The 17,801-nt window shown below is 38.6% G+C and overlaps 1 protein-coding gene across 1 annotated transcript in view; it reads left to right on the forward strand.

Annotated features, from left to right (window-relative positions):
• The window catches only part of LOC122200251 (olfactory receptor 5G3-like), a 33,554-nt gene that overhangs the window by 9,716 nt on the left and 6,037 nt on the right, over window positions 1-17,801 (forward strand). Inside the window, exon 2 of the mRNA XM_042905727.1 lies at window positions 1,275-1,361. The gene's annotated coding sequence lies outside the window, so the exon portion shown is untranslated. The remainder of the gene's footprint in view (window positions 1-1,274; window positions 1,362-17,801) is intronic.

Genomic DNA, 17,801 nt, shown 5'->3' on the forward strand with positions numbered 1-17,801 from the left:
CAATTAACAGTTGGTTCTGAACAGCATGGTGCCTGTAGCTAACATTGCTATACAATGTATAGAACAGTCATTAAGAGAGTAAATTCTAAGCGTCTCATCACAAGGAGAAAAGGTCTTTTCTTCTTTCTATCTTCCTTCTTTTCTCTATATTTATCTAAGTGAGAAGGTGGATGTTAGCTGAACTTATTGTGCTAATCATTTTACAATATACATAAATGAAACCATTATACTGCACACCTTAAACTTGTATACCAATGTCTGTCAACTATTTCTCAATAAAACAGAAAAAAAATGAGTTGGCTTTTGGCATAGGGACAATTCCCAGCATTGTTTAATAAGTCCTGACATACTGCTCGGTCAGAAACTCAGCTTACTTATGAGTTTCCAAGCATTTATTCTATTTGTGGTTGGACAATGGCATGTTATAGTGGTTTTTTAGTTAGGACTTGAATTGCTAATTTATCATCTGAATCTTAGTTGCTGTCCACCTTAATAAACACCGTTTCTAGGACAGTGACTCAGTCTTTCGGAGAAGCATCAATTTTAGTGGATTTGAGTCCATCAACAGCCCTTTGGAGAGTGCCTCACAAACAAAACTTCACAGACAGAGACATCTATGGAATCATGAATGTTTTCACTATCTGCTGAAGTTCTAACCTTGACTCAAAGTCCTTTCCATTTCAACCACTGGCATGTTCACCATGTGAATGCCTGCGATCTGAGTGGAAGGCAATTTATACCAGTGGCTCTAGAGTTTGTATGTGGCCAACCGTATATCAGCAGCCAGGGCCCAGAATATCCAGCCTTAACTTGATTAACTTTCATCGCAGAATATCAAATGGTTTATGTATGGCAGGGAGAAAGCAGTGATCCTCTCTCTTGTACTTGAGAGCAGCATATTTTCTGAGGTTGGAGAGAGGACCCACCACCTCAGCAACAGATCCAGGAGTGGTCAGCCATAAGTTGGATGTACTAATTGGATGTACTTAGTGGAAACTAATTCTGGCCCCAGGAGGGAGAGCAGGTGCCAGTCTCAATTGCAGCCAGTGGCCAAGAAGACTTCAGGCATCATCTGGGCCCCAACAAGTGCTGAAGGGAAATATTTGGATAGGGAGAATGGAGGGATGAGGGGTAGAAATGCAGCCAAAAGATGTTTTTCCTATCATTGTATTAACACTTTACCCTTAATTGTCCTCTTCTGGTTTGAGGAAGTGTAGATTATATGTGTAAATACATACAACAGCTGACCTATTGAATCTTACGCTTACTTCCAGGGATGACTGGAGCTGAGGTGCAGATTCTTGGCCAAATCAGAATGAAAGCAATTAAATATTCGAGTGCTAACATCTAAGAGAGACACAGTAAGCAATCTGTACTGGTTTGTCGGCTTTGCTCGTTAAAAAAAATCAAGTAGGTGGTTAGCAATTAGAATCTATTATATTCTTTGGTTTCTTCTATTGTTCTTGGTCATGACGCCCAACTTTGGCTACATAACCAGAGGAGTTGAAACCCACTCATTGGAGAAGACCATGGCTCTCCTGAGCCCAAGGTATCCTGCACATATCTTAGTAGTTCATGATTCAGATATAAAAGTGCATCCTATGTGATTGATTGAGGAAGCACCCTGTGATCCGTGTCTGGAAGTCTGGACCTCTCTGATATTTGCCTGTGTTTTCTTTTTCCTGCTATATTGGAGCCTCATGAGTCATTCCAACCATTCAACCCTGCATAATTAATGCTTTGTGTTAGTTTTGTATTCACTCGGGAATGTGAATCAGTAAAAAGTCTATATATATATTTTCAGCTCATGTCTAGAGCAAATGCTAGGTTAAGCTGGACAAAGGCACATGGGCAATTGATAAAGTCAGCTTTTGAGTAACCCACAGACTTGATTTTCTCCTCTCCTCTTCCCTTCACACTGTTTTTCCCCATCCCCTTTTGACCCTGAATGCACTCATATTTTTCTCTAACATTCCCCATCAAGACTTTCTGTGGATTGCTCTAAGAAACCTTCCTAATTCTCCCCTACCTGATCCCCTTTAAATAAAATTATTTCTCTGTCCTCTGCGGTAGCAGGAGTATGTTTTCACAAAACTGCTGTGACATGTCACATCCTATTAGATCCCTTTTTCCCTGATGGACTGAAAAATCTGTGAAGACAACAATCCTGTCTATTCATTTCCATGAAATCCACGAGCTCCTACCACAGTGTCTTATAGCAGTAGATACTCATTAAATGCATGATCAAAGACACCAATGAATTAACAAATATAGAGATAAAGGAGTTATTTCACTTTGAAGAGTTACTGAGGGCTGAGTGAGTGGTGATGTTTCTCCCAGGTACATTTGCATTGCCAATGCAATAGGTGCAAATGCAAATGTAATAGCTGGATAAAAGCTTAAGCTACAGTAATGCAATTCTAATCATGGCATGTCAGACATTGCCAGACTGTAGGGGTCAAGCGATCAGGTATTTGCAAATGTTCTTAAATAGGGCCCCAAAGACTTCATGGAAACTTAAAATGGTATCATGTAGATTACTGCGACCATTAGTGCACTCTGGAACCTGAAAAGTTCAGTGAACACTCACTTGTTTGAGTTGGGATCAATCTTACCCTGGATTAAACCTCAATATTATTTTTATTGAGAGAATTTCTAGCATGGCACCAGTGTCCTCTATAGTGAGCCTGGAACTCTCACCGAATAGTTGTGTGACCATGAGTCATGTTGCATGTGCAAGACCTTCATTTCCTTCTTTGTAAAATAAGAAGTTGGAGTCTATGATCTCTAGAGTGCCTGTCAGCTAAATAAGCATGAATAAATAAATCACCCAAGATTCCTTGACCAGGAAGGGCAGAACTTTGTGTGAAATTAGGGAGATCAATCACCTTTCACCGCTGTGGCAAATGGAAGAGATGAGCTATGGCCTGGAGGATTCAGAAGTCACCTTTGAATTAGAAAACAGATGTGCGATTGCTACAGATTTCCATTTGTCAATTTATTTTGCTTAAAACAACATTACAGCAAATTCGCTCCTTTTTGAAATATACTTCACCAGTGGACTTTAGCATGTTTTCTGATATCATCCAACTGTCCAGCTGCCCACACGGCTGGGGCATAGGCTACATGGCACAGCAAGAGCCATCACTAAGTCTATAAAGGAGCGAGGTGACCACTTATTTCCATCTCCCCAGAGAACAAAAACAGGACTATATATGTAAGTAAGCTGAATATTCACTGAAGACGATTTGTTGATGTTTGAAAGTTAAATCCATGGACTTGAAATGTCATGACAGGAAGTTAAGAGGTTGCCCATAGACTTCAAACACGTCTTCGAGTCCAGGATTAGTTAGGTTTTCAAGTACAGAATCTTGGTCTCAAGGGTATTGGGTTGAGTTCTGACTTGCGCCAAAGAACATCACAGGCGAGTGATACCTAAAAGCCCCCAAAGCTCACAAGAGAATGACAGATAAAAGTAGAATATAAGTTTATGATTTCACCATTAACTATTTGGTTTCCATAAACAGTGAAACTCACATGGTCCTCATTTATTCAGGCTCCCCAGAGAATATCTACATATGGGTGTGTGGGGTGCCACATACTAGTTTGAAACTAACTTGATGGATATGGAAATGCGTAAAGAATTTGTGACTAAAATTGAAATATTCAGTGGCATCTGGCTAAGCTACCATAAGAATGATACTCTAGAGTTCCTTACACTCCATGTAATACATTTGAATAGGAACTTCCCCATTTAGCTTATGTTTTTAGAGCTTGCCTGCCCGCCTTCCTTCCTTCCTTCCTTCCTTCCTTCCTTCCTTCCTTTCATGCTTTCTTGTCTTCATGCTTTCTTTTATGCTTTCTATTTTTCTTGTGGTTGCATTACTGGCAAACTTCTCTCCTAATGAATGCACTCCATCTTTAGATAAGGAAGTAATTGAATCTTATTTCTGCCCAGTCTCAGGACAGATCTTTCAAAAGTAACTTTGTACATTTTTATTCTCAATTATTTTCCACTCACTTATAGTTTTACTCTCAGAATGGGCAAACCTAATATTTCAAATATTGTATTTTTTAGAGGGGAGGGGCTGTGGAGGTAGGAGTGAGGCATCTTTATGTTACCTCCTTGAAATGCCTGTAAAACGTAAGGTGATGTTTTCTACTTGGCAAACACTAGAATGATTTAATGAGTAAACCTTAGATGCAGTGATGCTCCTTAAGTTCTTAAAAAGCCTGTTATTGACTCAACAAATCAATTGATTAACAATAAGGATTTCAGGAGCAAACTGCTGTGGGAAATTCTGTTCTGAATCGGTAAGCAGAGTTCATAATTAGAGATATCTGAAGCTTACACAAGCAAAGGAAACATTGTGGGTGGGCACAGGACATTAATAGTCAAGTCTAGATTTTCTCCTGTGATTTTGAGCATTGAGAGGAAAAGCATTGGAAGAGATTGATAATCAATACAACCAACCTCTTTGTACATGAATATACTGCCACCTTTTGGTCTTTTCTTGTCATTGGTCAGGATTAGAAGGCTGCTCCCATGAATTCTTAATATGGTCGGAGGATATACACTCATTCTACTTATGACTTCCTATTTTGAGATCTTAACAGACTTTTTAGTGTGTGTGTGTGTGTGTGTGTGTGTGTGTGTGTGTGTGTGTGTTTCCCACTGGGGTGGGATTCAGGAAAATTGGATTCTAGTGCCAACAATGACACTAACTTTCTCTGTGACCTTAACAAGTCCCAACTGCTTTGGATGGTGGTTTTCTCATTTGCAAAACAACCAAACAATTGATCATAATAACCCAAATGTGTAGTGAGCTTATAAAATGATATTTATTAAATACTTTATATGTATTATGTTACTGAGGCCAAATAATTATATACACTTACAAATGAAGAAACTGACAAAGAGCCAACAACCAAACTTTTTGATAAGTGATGGAGATGGGAGTTGATCTTAGGAAGTTCTGATTTAAGAACACATATCCTTGAACATGATGCTAAATATTTTTTAAAAGATTGCTTCCAGTTCTGGTTTTTCTACATCTTCTTTTCTTAATGAATTAGTTATAATGATAGCTAACGTTTATTGACAACTTGCTACTTGACAGAAATGTGGTGAGTTTTTATGAGTTCTCTCATTATACCATTGTTGTAATCCTATAGAGAAGATACTGTTATTATTACCATTTCATAGGCTAGGACACTAATGTTTACATTACTTGATTTCCGACTTCCTGAAGTGTTTACAATGGCCCACCCTTCGTTTTTCTTCCTGGTTCTGCAGACACGAATATGCCATAAGGCATTTAAGGTAGCACCTGAGAATATATATATGAATGAGGGTTTTTTTTGTACAAAAAATTATACTAGGCAGCATAAGGAAGAGGAATACAGAGCCTATTCCAATATAGACCCAGCCCTGAAGGGGACTTCTATCTAGTACAGAATGGTAACTTGTCATATGGTTTATTACGTATCATTGTGATGTCTGCAGTAAGAAGGGTCAAGCTAGAATATCAAAGAATCAAGTACCCAGGAGATGACAGCAATCTGGACACAGGGGAAACTCCGTGGCAGAGATGACAGTAAACTGACCTTCTAAGGATTGGCACTCTGAATAACTACGAGCCCAGCTTTGTGCAGCTTGGACATAAGTCCCATCGAAACTTTTGTAAGCCACCAGAGGCACATCAATTCCCCACAAGTATCTAGTCACTTTAAAAATGAGTTTTTAAATATTTATTTATTTTTGAGAGAGAGAGAGAGACAGAGTGCAAGTGGAGGAGGGGCAGAGAGAGAGGGGCAGAGAGAGCAATTGCATTTCTGGGTATTCATCCAAAAAGAATGAAAATACCAACTTGAAAAGATATCTATACTCCTGTGTCTATTGCAGCACTATTTATAATAGCAGTGCTATGGAGGCAAACTAAAGTGTCTAAGAATAGACGAATGGATACATAAAATGTGGCATATATACACCATGGAATTACTCAGCCATAAAAAAAAACCAATAAAGTCTGGCCATTTACAATAACGTGAATGGACCTTGAGGGAATTATGCTAAATGGAATAAGAAAGACACGGGAAGCCAAATACCATTTGGTTTCACTTATATGTGGAATCTAAAACGAACGAAGCAAAGTAAAAACAGACTCATGGGCACGGAAAACAAATTGTTGATCGCCAGAGAGAGAAGAAGGGTGGGTAAAATAGGTCAAGAGGATTAAGAGGTACAAACTTCCAGAAATAAAATAAATAAACCATGGGTATTAATGTACAATGTAGGGAATATAGCCAATACTATTGTAATACCAATATTGTAATATCGTACGGTGACACATTGCAGCTAGATTCATTGTGAGAATTATTGTGTAATGTATACAAATACAGAATCACAATAACATACGCCTGAAACTAATAGGATATTGTATGCCAAGTGTTCATTTAAAACAAGCAAAACGACCCAAAGTATAATGTCAACTTAAAAGGCAGCTATAAAAAGCTTAAAATCACACAGACACGTACACACGCAAGCACATGTACAGACCAAAGCTTAGTTGTAGCCTAAATGTCAAGGAAAAGATGTTCGCCTGCCTCTTGGTTGTGAAAAGAGACGTAAGAAATACCCTAGCAAAGAAAAAAATACAGATGTTTTGTTTCTTCGTAACCATCTATATTTTATTATTTTTATCTTCTTGTGTCTCAGGCCAAGTTGGTTTCCCAGTGTGTGCTTCTTAGAAGCAGAACCTGAAACAGGGATTTGAGTTTGAGTAATTTATCTGGGAGGTGAAGGAAGCACCAGTATAGGAGTGAGGAACTGAGACAGAAAAAGGAGGTTGTCCAAAAAGAGGCTACTACGGTGGGCATCTGGAGCTTGCAGTAGTTGAAGACACACTGGAAGCCTGTTCAGAACACAAACCTCAGAGGTGGTCCCTCGGAGTGACCAGGGGCTGGGGTACTTCTATACCAACTCCTATCAGCCACAGGCTGGAGGCAGCTCTTGGGGTTGTTAATTCCCCCATTGCTTTGGACCTGCCAGGCAGGTAGCAGTGAATGGCCTCAAGCAAAGAAATGCAAGGTCCATCAGTCTTAAATTCGAAGTAGTAGGAAACATAAACTCCCCAAGTGGGTCTTTGTGTTTAAGATAGGGGCTACTTCTTTCGTCTTTTGGATTCCACTATCAATGTTGGTATTCTAGCTCTCAGGGACACTGCACACCATGTAATGACTGTTGGTTTGGAGTATACAGACCATTGGGAAAAAGTGTCCTAACCATGCTAGGTTATCATTTCTAAGCTGTTTTCTGAGCATTACTCCTGAGGACATCCCAATGTTCTGTCAGTCAGTAACTTCTGGATGATGTGACATAAGGGAGGTCACGTTGGCTTCATGGTCATTTGCCTTTTCTCCCCAATCATCATAAATGTGTCCCTTACACTGGGATGCCATTACCAGCATCCCATGACAATAAGGTAGACATTCTGTGACCTGTCAGCTAATAATAGCGAAAGCATCCTTGGAGAGCAAATTTTTATTTCAAATTTGTGTTAATCCCAATAAGATCAAAACATTTATTGCTTATTACAATGTAGAAGGGGTCTGATATAATCAATTTAGTTCCAGGTGGCTGGTTAGTTTCCTCAAGGGATGGGACCATATCAATGGCCCAGAATCAGTCTTTCAGTGACGATGAACATTCAGCAGTAGCTGCCTCAGTACCAGCAAGGCTATTCCATCAGCCATGCTGAAGGAGGGCTCATGCTGCTGGGTTTGTGCATAGCCTCCTTCACTCCACCATGGCTGCTCTGTTCATGGGTCCATTGCTGGCAGTGAGGTGACTGAGGACACAGACTGGCTGACATCCTGTCTACCTGGTCAGTGATATCTCCAACAGGTGATATTGTGGCATTGATATAAGACACAAAGATCTGCATCCACTGGACACACACTTATAGCTCTATCCGTGTGCTTCGCCCCCAGAGCTCTTTGTCTCTGTTCTTCCAGTCTTGCATCTTCTGGGTTCCTTAACAACAGCCAGGCCATTTGCAACATCTCAGGAGTCTGAGTGTACTTTTAATGCAGGCCACTTTCACCTGTGGTAGAAACTATGGTGCTGTCACCTCTGTAATTATTGTTGCTGGTAATTTGCTTCTTTTCTTTTTTCAATGTTTATTTATTTATTTTGAGAGCAGGGGAGAGAGTGTGTGTACATGCACAGGTGAGTGGGAAAGAGGCAGAGAGAGAGAAAGAAATAATCTCAAGCAGGCTCTGTGCTCACAGCCCTGACTCAGGGCTGGAACTTACAACTGTGAGATCACAACCTGAGCCTAAATGCACTGCCAGTGCAGAGCCAGACTCAGGGCTTGAACTCATGACTGTGAGATCATGACCTGAATCTAAATCCACAGTCAGACGCTTAACCCACTGAGCCACCCGGTGCCCCAACTTGTTTCTTTTTTTTTCTGATCAATTTGACAAGGTTATAAATTTTGTCTCTCAAAGAACCTGGTTTTGATTCCATTGCTTTTACAAAAGTGTTTTTTTGCTTTTGCTTAATTGATTTCCACTCTGATTTTTACTGTTTCTTTTCTTTTGTGTACTAGTTTACTGTGGTTACACTAACACATTACCACCAGTGGGCACAAATCAAGATGGCAGCAGGGCCATACTTTCCCCAGAGGCTCTAGGTGAGAATTCATTTTTTGCTTCTTTCAGCTTTGCCAGAATTTCTTGGCCCAGGGAACACACCTCTCTAATCTCTGCCTCTGTCTTGTCATTGCCTTCCTTCTATTTCTCTTTCTCTCTGACCTCTTCGACATCTCTCTCTTATAAAAGCACTTTCTTGCATTTAGGTCCTACTTTATCTCAGATCTTCACTTTAATTATATCATGAAACCTCCTTAACCAAATCAAGAAACATTTACAGGTTCCAGGGATCAGGACCTGAAAGCTTTGAGGAGGAGGCATTATTCTAATTATCACATTGTGCTTCTTGAGCTACTTACTCAGGTAAAAGCTCAAATCATTGATTGAAGACATTTTATCTTGTTCTCTGTTGGTGGTGAGTGCTAGAAATTTCCTGTAAGTGCAGCTTTATCTTATCCTATTACTTTGATATTTCATGTTTTCATTACGCTAAACATAATTTCTATATTTATTTTTAAAATGTTTACTCCTAGGTTATTTTTTTAGAGAATAAAGATGTAAAAGACATTTATTTTTATTTTTACATTTTTTAAATTTTCTTTTCTATTTTTTTAAATTTACGTCCAAATTAGTTAGTATATAGTGAAACAATGATTTCAGGAGTAGATTCCTTAGTGCCCCTTACCCATTTAGCACATCCCCCCTCCCACAACCCCTCTAGGAACCCTCAGTTTGTTCTGCATATTTATGAATCTCTTCTGTTTTGTCCCCCTTCCTGTTTTTATATTATTTTTGTTTCCCTTCCCTATGTTCATCTATTTTGTCTCTTAAAGTCCTCATATGAGTGAAGTCCTATGATTTTTGTCTTTCTCTGACTAATTTCACTTAGTATAATACCTTCCAGTTCCATCCACGTAGTTGCAAATGGCAAGATTTCATTCTTTTTGATTGCTGAGTAATACTCCTACACACACACACACACACACACACACACACACATATACCATATTTTCTTCATCCATTCATCCACCGATGGACATTTGGGCTCTTTCCATACTTTGGCTATTGTGGATAGTGCTGCTATAAACATGGGGTGCATGTGTCCCTTTGAAACAGCACACCTATATCCCGTGGATAAATGCCTAGTAGTGCAATTGCTGGGTCATAGAGTAGTTCTATTTTTAGTTTTTTGAGGAACCTCCATACTGTTTTCCAGAGTGGCTTATTCTCTTGTATTGCCACCAACAATGCAAAAGAAATCCTCTTTCTCTGCATCCTCGCCAACATCTGTTGTTGACTGAGTTGTTAATGTTAGCCATTCTGACAGGTATAAGGTGGGATCTCATTGTGGTTTTGATTTGTATTTCCCTGATGATGAGTGATGTGGATCATTTTTTCATGTGTCAGTTGGCCATCTGGATGTCTTCCTCGGAGAAGTGTCTATTCACGTCTTTTGCCCATTTCTTCACTAGATTCTTTGTTTTTTGGGTGTTGAGATTGATAAGTTCTTTATAGATTTTTGGATACTAACCCTTTATCTGATATGTCGTTTGCAAATATCTTCTCCCATTCTGTCGGTTGCCCTTTAGTTTTGCTGATTGTTTCCTTTGCTGTGCAGAAGCTTTTTATTTTGATGAGGTCCCAATAGTTCATTTTTGCTTTTGTTTCCCTTGCCTCCAGAGACGTGTTGAGTAAGAAGTTGCTGCGGGCAAGATCAAAGAGGTTTTTGCCTGCTTTCTCCTGGAGGATTTTGATGGCTTCCTGTCTTACATTGAGGTCTTTCATCCATTTTGAGTTTATTTTTGTGGATGGTGTAAGAAAGTGGTCCAGGTTCATTCTTCTGCATGTCGCTGTCCAGTATTCCCAGCACCACTTGCTGAAGAGACTGTCTTTATTCCATTGGATATTCTTTCCTGCTTTGTCAAAGATTAGTTGCCCACACATTTGTGGGTCCATTTCTGGGTTCTCCATTCTGTTCCATTGATGTGAGTGTCTGTTCTTGTGCCAGTACCATACTGTCTTGATGATTATAGCTTTGTGGTATAGCTTGAAGTCTGGGATTATGATGCCTCCTGCTTTGGTTTACTTTTTCAAAATCGCTTTGGCTATTCGGGGTCTTTTCTGGTTCCATTGACATTTTAGGATTATTTGTTCTAGCTCTGTGAATAATGCTGGTGTTACGTTGATAGGGGTTGCATTGAACATGTAGATTGCTTTGGGTAGTATCAACATTTTAACGATATTTGTTCTTCCTATCCAGGAGCATGGAAACTTTTTCCATTTTTTTGTGTCTTCTTCAATTTCTTTCATAAGCTTTCTAAAGTTTTCAGTGTATAGATTTTTCATCTCTTTGGTTTGTTTGTTTGTTTGTTTGTTTGTTTGTTATTTATACCTAGGTATTTTATGGTTTTTGGTGCAACTGTAAATGGGATCAATTCCTTGATTTCTCCTTCTGTCACTTCATTGTTGGTGTATAGGAATGCAACCAATTTCTGTGTGTTGATTTTATATCCTGAAACCTTGCTGAATTCATGAATCAATTTTAGCAGTTTTTTGGTGGAATCTTTTGGGTTTTAGATAGAGTATCATGTCATCTGTGAAGAGTGAAAGTTTGACCTCCTCCTGGCCAATTTGGATGCCTTTTATTTCTTTTTGTTGTCTGATTGCAGAGGCTATTCAACAATACTATGTTGAATAACAGTGGCAAGAGTGGACATCCCTGTCTCTTTCCTGACCTCAGGGGAAAAGCTCTCAGTTTTTCCCCATTGAGGATGATATTAGCATTGGGTCGTTCACATACGGCTTTTATGATCTCGAGGTATGTTCCTTATATCCCTACTTTCTTGAGTGTTATTATCAAGACAGGATGCTGTATTTTGTCAAATGCTTTCTCTGCATCTATTGAGAGGATCACATGATTCGTGTCCTTTCTTTTATTGATGTGATGAATCACGTTAATTGTTTTGCGGACATTGGACCAGCCCTGCATCCCAGGTATAAACCCCACTTGGTCGTGGTGAATAATTTTTTTAATGTATTGTTGGAGCCGATTGGCTAATATCTTGTTGAGGATTTTTGCATCCATGTTCATCAGGGAAATTGGTCTATAGTTCTCTTTTATCGTGGGGTCTCTGTCTGGTTTTGGAATCAAGGTAATGCTGGCTTCATAGAAAGAGTTTGGAAGTTTTCCTTCCATTTCTATTTTTTGGAACAGTTTCAAGAGAATAGGTGTTAACTCTTCCTTAAATGTTTGGTAGAATTCCCCTAGAAAGCCATCTGGCCCTGGACTCTTGTTTTTTGGCAGATTTTTGATTACTAATTCGATTTCCTTGCTGGTTATGTGTCTGTTCAAATTTTCTATTTCTTTCTGTTTCAGTTTTGGTAGTGTATATGTTTCTAGGAATTTGTCCATTTCTTCCAGATTGCCCATTTTATTGGCTAATTATTTCTCATAATATTCTCTTATTATTGTTTTTATTTCTGTTGTGTTGGTTGTGATCTCTCCTCTTTCATTCTTGATTTTATTTATTTGAGTCCTTTCCTTTTTCTTTTTTATCAAACTGGCTAGTGGTTTATCAATTTTGTTAATTCTTTCAAAGAACAAGCTTCTGGTTTCACTGATCGGTTCTACTGTTTTTTTGGTTTTGATAGCATTAATTTTTGCTCTCATCTTTGTTATTTCCTGTCTTCTGCTGGCTTTATTTGCTGTTCTTTTTCCCAACTCCTTAAGGTGTGAGGTTAGGTTGTGTATCTGAGATCTTTCTTCCTTCTTTAGGAAGGCCTGGATTGCTATATACTTTCCTCTTATGACCACCTTTGCTATGTCCCAGAGGTTTTGGGTTGTGGTCTTATCATTTTCATTGAATTCCATATACTTCTTAATTTCCTCTTTAACTGCTTTGTTAGCCCATTCATTTTTGGTACAATATTCTTCAGTCTCCAAGTATTTGTTACCTTTCCAATTTTTTTATTGTGGTTGATTCGAGTTTTATAGCGTTGTGGTCTGAAAATATGCACAGTATGATCTTGATCTTTTTGTACTTACTTAGGGCTGGTTTGTGTCCCAGTATATGGTCTATTCTGGAGAACGTTCCATGTGCACTGGAGAAGAATGTATATTCTGCTGCTTTAGGATGAAATGTTCTGAATATATCTGTTAAGGTCATCAGGTCCAGTGTGTCATTCAAAGCCATTGTTTCCTTGTGGATTTTTTGATTAGATGATCTGTCCATTGCTGTGAGTGGGATGTTGAAGTCTCCTACTATTAAGGTATTACTATCGATGAGTTTCTTAATGTTTGTGATTAATTGATTTATATATTTGGGTGCTCTCACATTTGGCACAAAAATGTTTACAATTGTTAGGTCTTCTTGGTGGATAGACCCCTTGATTATGATATAATGCCCTCCTGCATCCCTTGATACAGTCCTTATTTTAAAGTCTAGATTGTCTGATATAAGTGTGGCTACTTTGGCTTTCTTTTGTTGACCATTAGCATGATAGATGGTTCTCCATCCCCTTATTTTCAATCTGAAGGTGTCTTAAGGTCTAAAGTGGTTCTCTTGTAAACAGTATATCGAAGGATATTGTTTTCTTATCCATTCTGTTATCCTATGTCTTTTGACTGGAGCACTGAGCCCATTGACATTTACAGTGAGTACTGAAACATATGAATTTATTGCCATTATGATAGTTGTAGGGTTGGAGTTTCTGGTGGTGTTCTCTGGCCTTTTCTAATCTCGTTACTTTTGATATATATATATATATATATTCATCTTTTTTCCACTCAGAGAGTCCCCCTTAGAATTTCTTGCAGGGCTGGTTTAGTGGTCACAAACTCCTTTAATTTTTGTTTGTCTGGGAAACTTTTTATCTCTCCTTCTATTTTGAATTACAGCCTTTCTGGATAAAGAATTCTTGGCTGCATATTTTTCTGATTAAGCACACTGAATATATCCTGCCACTGCTTTCTGGCCTGCCAAGTTTCTGTGGATAGTCTGCTGCAAACCTGATCTGTCTTCCCTAGTAGGTTAAGGACTTTTTTCCCTTGCTGCTTTCATGATTCTCTCCTTGCCTGAGTATTTTGTGAATTTGACTATGATATGCCTTGTTGATGGTAGGTTTTTGCTGAATCTATGGTAGTCCTCCATGCTTCCTGGGTTGTGATGTCTGTGTCTTTCCCCAGGTTAGTAAAGTTTTCCACTATGATTTGCTCACATAACCCTTCTATCCTTATCTCTCTTTTTTCCTCTTCTGGGACCCCTATGATTCTGATGTTGTTCCTTTTTAATGAGTCACTGATTTCTCTAATTCTTAAATCACACTCTTTTGCCTTAATCTCCCTCTTTTTTTCTGCTTCATTATTCTCCATAAGTTTGTCCTCTATATCGTTGATTCTCTGTTCTGCCTCACCCATCCTTGATGCTATGGCATCCATTCGTGATTGCAGCTCAGTTATAGCATTTTTTATTTCATCCTGACTAGTTTTTACTTCTAAATTCTGGTTCAGACATCTTGCTTGTATCTGTGTTGGTTAAGTCCCTGAATGTCATTTCTTCCTACTCTTTCTTTTGGGGTGAATTCCTTTATTTCATCATTTTGAAGGGAGAAAATTAATTAATGAGGTAGAAAAATTAAAATTAAAAAATATTAAAATTAGAAAATTAAAAATACACACGAAAAGTTGAATAGATGATGCTAGATCCTAGATGTGTTTTGGTCTGGGTGTTGAAAGTGGCTTAATAGATTAGAGAAAAAAGGGGAAAGAAGAAAAAAAAGGAAATTGTTTGAAAATTTATAAAAATGAATACATTGAAATAGACTAAATTGAAATAATGGAAGTAAAGTAGAATTTGAAAAAAATTACACAAAAGTAAAAAATATAGCAAAACAATTAGAGAAAAATATTTTTAATAACAATTGAAAAAGAAAAGAATGAAAAAGAGAAAAAAAGAAAAAAAAAAGGAAAGAAAGAAAATTGAATAGATGGACCTGTTAACAGACTGAAATATGACTGAAATTAGTTCATTCTCCCCTAGAAGTCAGACTTTATAGTCCATAAACTAAGCAGGCAGTGAGACTTCTGTTCTTGAAGAGTGAGGTTGGCCCAGTTGGGAGGGGCCTAGTGTAACAGCCCCGTTCTCCACTAGATGGCGCTGCTTAGCTCACTGGGGTGGATTGTTGTGATGCTTGTAGGTGCATGTGCGCATGCCTGGAAGTGGTGAAAATGGCACCTCCAGCTACTCAGTCTCTAGTATCCGAACTGTGTTCTCCCTGATCAGCAATTGCACACCCATCCTTTGTCTTCAGGTTTTGTCCACTCCTCGCTTTTACACTATCCGTGACCACGCCCCAGGTAGTAACTCTCTCATGAGTTTAGTCTCAGATGGGGCTGTTTTCACTAGCCCCTTACTTCTGAGGGACTGTGGCTTTGACCTGTTCCACCCCTCTGAGGAGTGTCTCATGGAGCAATGGCTGAATACCAGCCGCACCCAGGAAAGTTCACAGGACCATGCTACTGCCGATGCCCGGAGACTGCGGACAGGTGACAGCCCGCCCCAGAAAATGTTCATGAGATGGTGTAGCAGCAGCGTCTCAGAGATTATGGAAAATCACAACAAGCATCTGGCACCAGGCTTCACCCTTAATGACCTTGTTCCAGCACCAGCGAATGTGACTGTTCTTTGGGGTCTGCTGGGACCAGGTAGCCTCACAGCCTCTACCAAATGTCCTTCCAGCATTGGAACCGCTTCTCCCCATGTGGCCCAAGAATCTCCCAGACCCCACTCTGCTCCTGGGGATTCATTCTTCCGACCAGAGCACCACCAGGTATAGAGCTGTGGAGTTGCAGACTCTGCGCTCCCCCTGTTTATAGTCTCAATGGAATTTAAACCCTCTCCTTTATCCTTTATCCTTTCTTCTTTCTCCCTTTTTAGTTCAGTCCCTGCGGCTGTTTCCAATTTTCCATTTTCTCTCCAGCTGCTTTTGGGGAGGGGTGCTTTTCCCATATTCTCCCCACCATCTCCATCCTCTCTCCACATGCAAAAGCACCTCCCTTCCCTCCAAGGCTTCTCTCTCCCCAAGTTCACCTCTCTGTGCGGTGTACCTGCTGAATTCTGTGTTTCAGGTTGGGCAGATTGTTGTGTTAATCCTCAGATCAGTTTTCTAGGTGTGCAGGATGGTTTAGTGTTGGTCTGGCTGTATTTCATGGACACAAGACGTACAAAAAACTTCCATGCTGTTCTGCCATCTTGGCTCCCTCTCCATACTACATCTTGTTTTATCCATTTATCTATTGATAGACATTTAGGTGTTTCCATTTATATCTTAACTATTATAAATAATGCTGCAATAAACATAGAAGTACAGATATCTCCTCAAAATCCTGTTTTCATTTCCTTTAGGTGTATACCCAGAAATGCAATTGCTAGATTGTAGGGTGGATCTATTTTTAATTTGGGTGAGAGCCTCCATACTTTTTTCCATAGCAGTTGGACCAATTCACATTCCCACCAACAATGTATAAGGGTTCCCTTTTTTCCACATCCTCACCAGTACCTGTTGCCTCTTGTCTTCTTGATGATAACATTCTAACAGGTGTGAGGTGGTATCTACTTTTAGATAGATAAAAGTAGTTTTAACTTTTTTACTGACAATTAGTGATGCTGAGCATCTTTCCATTTGCCTATTGGCCATTTTGTTGACTCCTTGAAAAAATGTCTCTTTAGTTGTTCTGCCCATTTAAATTTCTATTTATTTATTTATTTATATTAAGTTTTTATTTTAATTCTAGTGTAGTTAACATACAGTGTTATATTAGTTTTAGGCGAACAATATAGCGACTCAATTCCCTGTATCCCTCAGTGCTCATCAAGATAAGTGTACTCCTAATTCCTTTGACCTATTTCAACCATTATCCCATCCACCTCCCTGCCAGTAATCATCCATTTGTTCTCTATAATTAAGAGTCTGTTTTTTTGTTTTGTTTTGTTTTGTCTCTCTATCTTTTTCTGTGTTCATTTGTTTTGTTTCTAAATTACACATCATGTGGTATTTGTCATTTCTTTGGCTGGCTTATTTTGCTTAGTATTATACTCTCAAGATGCATCCATACTATTGTAAATGGCAAGATTTCATTTTTTTAATTGCCAAATAATATTCCATTGTATATATATAATACATCTTTATCCATTCATCTATCAATGAACACTCGGGCTACATCCATAGGTTGATTAACAATATTAATTCTTCTGATCCATGAACATGAAATTCTTTCTATTTGTGTTTTCTTTGATTTCTTTCAGCAGTCTTGTATTTTTCATTGCCAGATCTTTGATTTCCTTAGTTAATTTTATTCCTAAGTATTTGATTGTCTTTGATGCTATTGTGGATAGGATATTTTATTTCTTTTTCAGATGTTTCATCATTAGTGTAAAAGAATGCAACTGATCCTGTATGTTACTTTTGTAACCTTTACTTTACTGAATTGTTGATTAGTTATTACAATTTTTCAGAGGATTTTTTTGGGATTTTCTATATATAAAAGCATTTTATCAGCAGTGACAATTTTAGTTCTTCCTTTCCAAAGGAAGGCCAAAATGGTTGCTGCCTGTGTTCTTCTCTAGGATTTTGATGGTTTCCTGTCTCACAGTTAGGTCTTTCACCCATTTTGAATTTAGTTTTGTGTATGATGTAAGAAAGTGGTCCAGTTTGACTCTTCTGCATGTTGCCATCCAGTTTTCCCAATATCATTTGCTGAGAGCATTGTCTTTTTTCCATTGGATATTCTGTCCTGTTTGTCTAAGATGAGTTGACTTATGAGTCCACTTCTGGGTTTTCTATTTTGTTCCATTGATCTATATGTCTATTTTTCTAGCAGTACCATACTGTCTTGATGACTATAGCTTTAAATCCAGAACTGTGATGCCTCCAGTTTTGTTTCTCTTTCTTCTATAGGATTTCTTTGGCTATTTGGGGTCTTTTGTGGTTCCATAGAAATTTTAGGATTGTTTGTTCTAGCTTTGCAAAAACTGGTGGTATTTTGATAGTGATTGCATTAAATGTGTAGATTGCTCTGAGTAGTAGTGTCATTTTAACAATGTTTGTTCTTCCAATCCATGAGCATGAAATGGTTTTCCGTTTCT

Source organism: Panthera leo, chromosome D1, assembly GCF_018350215.1.
Source record: "Panthera leo isolate Ple1 chromosome D1, P.leo_Ple1_pat1.1, whole genome shotgun sequence".
NCBI lineage: Eukaryota > Metazoa > Chordata > Mammalia > Carnivora > Felidae > Panthera > Panthera leo.